The 8,173-nt window shown below is 45.7% G+C and overlaps 1 long non-coding RNA gene across 3 annotated transcripts; it reads right to left on the reverse strand.

Moving 5' to 3' along the window:
• Window positions 1-18: 18 nt before the first annotated feature.
• On the reverse strand, window positions 19-7,955 carry LOC147949170 (uncharacterized). 3 transcript variants are annotated; one of them, XR_015582432.1, is made up of 6 exons: window positions 7,568-7,708; window positions 7,395-7,467; window positions 1,293-1,405; window positions 1,042-1,196; window positions 869-941; window positions 19-377 (listed from the first exon to the last, which is right to left on the reverse strand). It is a non-coding gene; the product is annotated as an uncharacterized LOC147949170 (long non-coding RNA). The 3 variants fall into 3 exon arrangements; XR_015582433.1 differs by having other exon boundaries at window positions 7,395-7,485; window positions 7,568-7,702; XR_015582435.1 differs by lacking the exons at window positions 19-377; window positions 869-941; window positions 1,042-1,196; window positions 1,293-1,405 and adding exons at window positions 6,687-6,903; window positions 7,819-7,955 and having other exon boundaries at window positions 7,568-7,722.
• Between the last annotated feature and the right edge of the window lie 218 nt (window positions 7,956-8,173).

An 8,173-nucleotide genomic window follows, 5' to 3' on the forward strand; every position in this document is an offset into this window, starting at 1 on the left:
CAATCCGCCAATATGAAAATTAAAATACACATGTTTTCTTTATAGATTGAATAATATATCTTTGTGAAACAACCCGACCTCCTTTTTTTTTTTTTAACAATTAAATACAATGTATAATTAAGCATCCCATACTACTTAATTAACCAACCCAAACCACAACTCAACATTAAACCAGCAATAACATTAAGCACAGCGGAAACATACCAATAATACAAAACCAACAACATCATCAATACAATAACATTCCTAACCATTTTATCCGGCAACCTAACATAACACTAACCAAGGTTCCAACAACATAACCAACAAATCCAATAACACACAAACGAGACCCTAGATCATCCTCCTCCTCATTGCCATGATTCCATGTCACAAACCTGCACACCACAAACAACAATTGAGATGCGTAAGTATTATCACAAATACTTAGTGAGGCAATCCTCCCATCTACTGGGCTATACACACAAGCAACTGAGATTCCAATGCTTAACAAATGACAACCAAACACAACAAACCAGGAAAAATCACGAAACAAGCAACTTGGTGTCGACCGACACCAGAGAGGTGTCGATCGACACTGACCAAACATGGTGTCGACCGACACCTAACTGGTGTCGATCGACACTCCCTTCGCAGACGCGAACTGCACGAATCCGAACGACGAATCTCCGTTTCCAATCATCTCCAATCCGTTCCAACCTCACCCAAAACCTTCAGGAACCTATAAGAGCCATAACACAACCACCACAAGCAAGAACAACACCACTAACACAACCAATCAAGCAAGAACAACACCACAAAGCACCACCAATCAAGCAAGAACAACAAAGGATTCTCAGGCTTAGATAAGCCATGGTCATGCACTCACCTTATCAACTGATTATAACAATAAATACAACCAGTTGAGACCCTCCTAACGTCTGAAACAGTCCAGGAACGCCCTACAACAAGCCACACAACCAAAAACGACTTATAACAAAACTAGACAGAAACATCAGAAAAGAACAGTCTCAAAGACGAAACTCTACAATACAAACCAACCGTTAACTATCAAATCGCTCCGGTGAAAAGCTACCCCTAGACGTCACGAAGCTTCCCACAAAATTTCAGCACGATCAGACACCACACGAGACCACGATCTCAGTTACAATCTCCGATGGTCCCAACTCGCGTCTGAGAAAACGTGTCTCACGAAACTGCCAATAACTCATCGAGTTTAAATCCAAATCTACTTCTGTAAAAAGGCGAATGACGATGAAATACTTGGAAATAAACCTACCAAATTTCATTACCTTTGAGAACGATTTGATATGCCGAAACTGTTTCCTCCCAAACCCTAACGATTCTGATCTTTCTCCTTTAATCTCCTTCACACCACAATAGGCTCTCTCCTCTCTCTCTATCTCTGAAAACGGCGACAAGACATCCTAAAAACTTTAATTTGTCGCTTCTCCACTTATAACACGATTTAGGGATTTTCCTTGAACCAAACCGAACCAAACAACAATTAAAACGAACCGGACCAAACCAGAAAACATAGTGTCGATCGATACACCAAGGGTGTCGATCGACACCCACACCAAAACCTTAAAAATTGGTTCGCGGATGTTACAATTCTCTCCCACCAACAAGGATTCGTCCTCGAATCCTGCAAAACCGTCCAACTGTCAAGGACCTCCGTGCCACCGTCAACACGGCCCGCACGTCCCCGACCGGACTAAATACCGTCAGCCAAGGTTTCCCATGCCACTGTCGCAACAGCCCGCACACCTCCGACTGACCCTCGAGGTCTCCCTCTAGCCAATATACTCGCATCATAAACACTATTTGCTCACAACTCAGTGCTTCCCCCGTCCGTGGTCGCAACCAACGAATCATGCCGGCTCGCTATCAGGCCAACCGCCTTAAGCTACGGCATCCAGGAAGTCACTCACACACACACTCCCCCCCGCTCTCAGGTCGCAACCTTTGAGTCATACCGGCTCACTGCCAGGCCACAGCCTACAGCTACGGTATCCAGGGAGTCTCACACGCCCACTCCCCCCGCTCTCGGGTCGCAACCCTCGAGACATACCGGCTCACTGCCGAGCCGCGGCTCACAGCTACGGTATCCAGGGAGCCTCACATATCCTGCTCTTGGGTCGTCACCCTCAAGCGCGCTCTCGGATCGTCATCCGAAGCAACATATACCACTCCCACTCTCTGGCCACAAAGTCCATCGAGCTATCGGTATCACGTGAGTTGGGCCCGCACGGCCTTGAGCAAAAACAAACCTGATGCCATCGAGTATCTCCCGGCTAGATCTACCTCAACACTTCCCACAAAAATTCCCCTTTTAGAAACTTCTAATTCTGGAAACTTTCCTTTTGTGGAAACTTTCTATTTATAGAAACTTCCAAAGTAGAAACCCGAGCTATTTCTCTTTTTCCCATGACGACAACAGTCAAACATAAAGAAAAATACTCATCTTATTAATCTTAAAATGTCATAATCGTTACAACCTCAACGAAAATACAACAGAAACAATAAGATACAACGATCCAATCCATCAACCCGCATTCCGAGCACCACCTCATCTTAGTACTGAGTCGCACAACCAACCACCCCTAAGCGACCAAGTATCAAGAGAGATGGGCTGGAATACTCCGTACCCGCTCCAGCCACGGACTACAACTCAGACCCGGCTAGACAAGCTCAAGTCGCGGCCTGCTTCTCAAACCACTTCTTAAACCTTGCCTTCATCCTCGCCTCAGGCTCCCAAGTCTGCTCCTCTACTCCATCACAGTCCTACAGGACTCTCATCAAAGGAATCTTCTTCTTCCGAAGTTCCTTGACTCTCCTCCCGAGTACCCTCAACGGTCTCGCCTCCAACGTCATGTTGGGCTGAAGATCCTCAGGAATCTTAGGCAACAGCCGGTCACCCTCGTGAAGACACTTCCTCAGAATCGACACATGAAATACCTTGTGGAACGCACGCATAACCTCAGGCAACTCCAGCCGATATGCCACTGGTCCCACCCGCTCAACCTCTCTGCACGGACCCATGTACCTCGGACTCAACTTAGTCTCTGACAATGACCTGTTCGGACCCCGCAACATAGCCATCTTGAGGTACACTCTATCGTCAACCTGAAACTCAAGATCCTTTCTCCTCTTATCAGCATAGCTCTTCTGCCGATCCTCAGCCTCCCTCATGTTCAGCCTCAGAACCCGAATCTTCTCTGAGGTCTCCTGAACAAAATCCGCACCATATATGCTCCTCTCCCCCACCTGAGTCCAACATAACGGTGTACGACATGGTCTCCCATACAAAGCCTTATAAGGAGTCATCTTAATACTTGCCTGATAACTGTTGTTGTAAGCAAACTCTACCAGGTTCAGGTGATCTGCCCAATGGCCACCCCAATCCAACACACAAATCCTCCAGCGTCTGGATCGTCCTCTCAGACTGTCCATCTGTCTGGGGATGATAAGTTGTACTCATATGCACCTTAGTGCCCATCTCTGCCTGAAATACCTTCCAGAACACCGAAGTGAACTTAGAATCCCTGTCAAACACAATGCTCGCTGGCATCCCATGCAATCTGACTATCTCTCTCACATACTTCTTAGCCAAGACCGCTGCTCCATCAATCTTCTTAATGGATAGAAAATATGCTGACTTAGTCAACCGGTCCACAATGATCCAAATAACATCAAAAGTTCGTGACACTGGCAATCCTACCACAAAATCCATCGTGATCATATCCCACTTCCACTCTGAAATGGGTAGACTCTTTAGTAATCTGCTTGGAACCTGATGCTCAGCCTTCGCCAGCTGACACACGTCGCACCTCGCGACCCAACTAGCTACAACCTTCTTCATCCCGACCTAATGATAATACCTCTTGAGGTCACGGTACATCTTAGTCGCTCCTGGATGAATAGAAAAACATGCTCGCATGAGCCTTCCTCAAGATCTCCTATCTCAAATCCTCATCCTTGGGCACACAAATCCGACCGTGCACCAAGATAGTACCATTAGTTGAGACCTGATACTCTGAATCAACATCCTTAGAGACATTCACCAGCCCCAAATCCTTCTCCTGAGCCAACCACACCCTGCTCAGAAGATCCGCTCCATAAGCCGCCTCCTAACCCAATGGTTCTCGAGAAACCACGCACAAGCTCAACACACTATCCTCTTCTACCAGAGACTACATCTCATGGTCCTGTAGTAACCTGTCAAACCAAGGAAACTCTTGATCTTAGTGACATTCTGTTGTCTAGGCCAATCCCTGATAGCCTGAATCTTCTCCGGATCTACAGGAACTCACTATGCAGAAACAATGTGACCCAGAAAGCCCATCTCACGCTGCTAAAAACTGTACTTGCTCCACTTAGCAAACAACTTCTGCTCCCGCAGCTTCTCCATAACTGCCCTCAAATGCACAGCATACTCCTCAGGACTCTTAGAATAAACCAGGATATTGTCGATGAAAATGATGATAGATACTCCAAAAACTCCTGAAACACACTGTTCATCAATCTCATAAACGCTGCTGGCGCGTTAGTCAATCCGAAAGGCATCACCACAAACTCATAGTGCCCATAGCTCGTCCTGAAAGCAGTCTTCGTCACATCTGCCTCATCTATCGGTATCTGATGATAACCCAACGCCAGATCTACCTTAGAGAACCGAGTAGCACCTCCCAGCTGATTCAACAACTCATCAATCCAGGGAAGAGGGTACTTGTTCTTGACAGTGACCCGGTTCAAACCCCATTAGTCAATGCACAAGCGGAAACTCCCATCCTTCTTCTTAATAAATAACACCAGGGCTCTCCACGGTGATACACTAGAACGTATAAATCCCTTGCTCCATAAATCCTCTAGTTGCTTCCTCAGCTCAACTAAACAAATACTCAAGTATGCCGACATCAACTCACCGCCACTTAAATATCAACCCTCTCGTTCGTCCAAGAACCTCTAGTAACTTGCCACTTAGGGAAACTTTCCCAAGATAAATTATTCCAGAAATAGCTTTTCCACTTGGCAATTCTCCACAGTAAATCATCAATACGAGCGTAATAAAACAAACAAGTACCATACGTTCGCATATTCTGATTCACCGCGTCAAATGCTTTGCAGGCAGCTAACTCAAACCACTTGACTTATTCCCTCCAACAAGTTTACCAAAACCTTGGATCTAGCAACCCTGTCCAACTCCAATGAACTTCATCCAGCATCGTTACAACGATTAGTTTATCCTGCCATGAAGGCTTTTCGTGAACTTATGTATCTGGCAAATATGCCTCTCCCAGCTCAATCCTGCTGTAACTCCCCTTCCCGGGACTCCGGCACCACTGGCCTCACAATCCTGGCACACAGCCAAACATTCATAAACACTATGGTCATAAAACCTTGTCCCAAAAGTCAACACATTCAAAACCCGAGATTAAACCACCGTCAATCTCTCAAGGTCTACATTCAATCGTTATGTTTATACTCACATCCTAGGAATTGCTTGCTCCCAACTCTTCCACTCTTAGGTCGCAACCTTCGAGTCATACCGATCTCACTCTCAGACCAGCGTCTTCGAGTTATACCGTCTCACTCTTGGCCCAAAATCCTCAAGATCTCGGTATCAGGGGAACTACTCATCCCCTCAGGAGAACAACATCCCCTCTGCCACTCTCGGAGCCCTCAGCCCCTCGAGCTATCGGTATTCAGGGGAATCACCATCCCCTCAGGAGCAACAATCCTTAACGACTATAAACATCTCTCGACACAACTACCTCCTGTGGTCCGAGTATAACATTGCAATGTTACACCTACCCACTCAACTTATATCCAACTGGATTAACCACCAAGCAGAGAAATATCTGCTCCAACTGCATATGTCCACCTATCCGCCTCTCTAGGCCCGATACCTCTTGAGAATAATCTCATACCGGTCATCTACAACCGCTCCATCCTCTTAACATAAGGTGGAAAGTCCTCAACATCCGCAGCCTTCGACTGCACCCCGCCACATGCGGCAAAACTGGAGCCTACACTGGTACCCCTCTCGGTAACCGCTCCAACAGCACGCCAACAGATCCGCCAAGCGATCATCTCGACCCTGGGCTCCACCTGCTGCAACCCCACACCTGGGTTCCCAGCACCCCCGGCACGCTCACCGGCTAATCCCCTCTGGTCCCTCTTGATACGCTTGCGACCCTCTGACGTACCTCCTCGTGGAACTCTGGACCACACACTCGCTAGCCTCGGAACCCGCCCGACAATGACCACGACCACGTCCCCGTCCACCACCAACTACTCAAACACCTTAACCACTGATCTTCCAAGAACAGAGGCTAACAAGCAGAAAACAAATCAATACCACACAAAGAAACATAACAATAACTCACCGTGGAATCTCATTGAAGGCTCGAAGAGGATGATACTAGGACTCCATACCGCAGACAAATTTACTAACTACTCATAATCAATTCCATCACACAACACCATGCATCAAGCAAAAGGAAAATAATTCACCCAATTAAATTCCTAACCGCTCTAACCATCCATTTAACCATCCTAGAACCGTAAAGGCTCTGATACCAAAATGAAACAACCCGACCCCCTTTTTTTTTTTTTAACAATTAAATACAATGTATAATTAAGCATCCCATACTACTTAATTAACCAACCCAAACCACAACTCAACATTAAACCAGCAATAACATTAAGCACAGCGGAAACATACCAATAATACAAAACCAACAACATCATCAATACAATAACATTCCTAACCATTCTATCGGGCAACCTAACATAACACTAACCAAGGTTCCAACAACATAACCAACAAATCCAATAACACACAAACGAGACCCTAGATCATCCTCCTCCTCATTGCCATGATTCCATGTCACAAACCTGCACACCACAAACAACAATTGAGATGCGTAAGTATTATCACAAATACTTAGTGAGGCAATCCTCCCATCTACTGGGCTATACACACAAGCAACTGAGATTCCAATGCTTAACAAATGACAACCAAACACAACAAACCAGGAAAAATCACGAAACAAGCAACTTGGTGTCGACCGACACCAGAGAGGTGTCGATCGACACTGACCAAACATGGTGTCGACCGACACCTAACTGGTGTCGATCGACACTCCCTTCGCAGACGCGAACTGCACGAATCCGAACGACGAATCTCCGTTTCCAATCATCTCCAATCCGTTCCAACCTCACCCAAAACCTTCAGGAACCTATAAGAACCATAACACAACCACCACAAGCAAGAACAACACCACTAACACAACCAATCAAGCAAGAACAACACCACAAAGCACCACCAATCAAGCAAGAACAACAAAGGATTCTCAGGCTTAGATAAGCCATGGTCATGCACTCACCTTATCAACTGATTATAACAACAAATACAACCAGTTGAGACCTTCCTAACGTCTGAAACAGTCCAGGAACGCCCTACAACAAGCCACACAACTAAAAACGACTTATAACAAAACTAGACAGAAACATCAGAAAAGAACAGTCTCAAAGACGAAACTCTACAATACAAACCAACCGTTAACTATCAAATCGCTCCGGTGAAAAGCTACCCCTAGACGTCACGAAGCTTCCCACAAAATTTCAGCACGATCAGACACCACACGAGACCACGATCTCAGTTACAATCTCCGATGGTCCCAACTCGCGTCTGAGAAAACGTGTCTCACGAAACTGCCAATAACTCATCGAGTTTAAATCCAAATCTACTTCTGTAAAAAGGCGAATGACGATGAAATACTTGGGAATAAACCTACCAAATTTCATTACCTTTGAGAACGATTTGATATGCCGAAACTGTTTCCTCCCAAACCCTAACGATTCTGATCTTTCTCCTTTAATCTCCTTCACACCACAATAGGCTCTCTCCTCTCTCTCTATCTCTGAAAACGGCGACAAGACATCCTAAAAACTTTAATTTGTCGCTTCTCCACTTATAACACGATTTAGGGATTTTCCTTGAACCAAACCGAACCAAACAACAATTAAAACGAACCGGACCAAACCAGAAAACATGGTGTCGATCGATACACCAAGGGTGTCGATCGACACCCACACCAAAACCTTAAAAATTGGTTAGCGGATGTTACACTTTGATTTTAAAAATTCACATCATAACATATGC

This window comes from Camelina sativa, chromosome 2, assembly GCF_030686135.1.
Source record: "Camelina sativa cultivar CO46 ecotype springtype chromosome 2, ASM3068613v1".
NCBI lineage: Eukaryota > Viridiplantae > Streptophyta > Magnoliopsida > Brassicales > Brassicaceae > Camelina > Camelina sativa.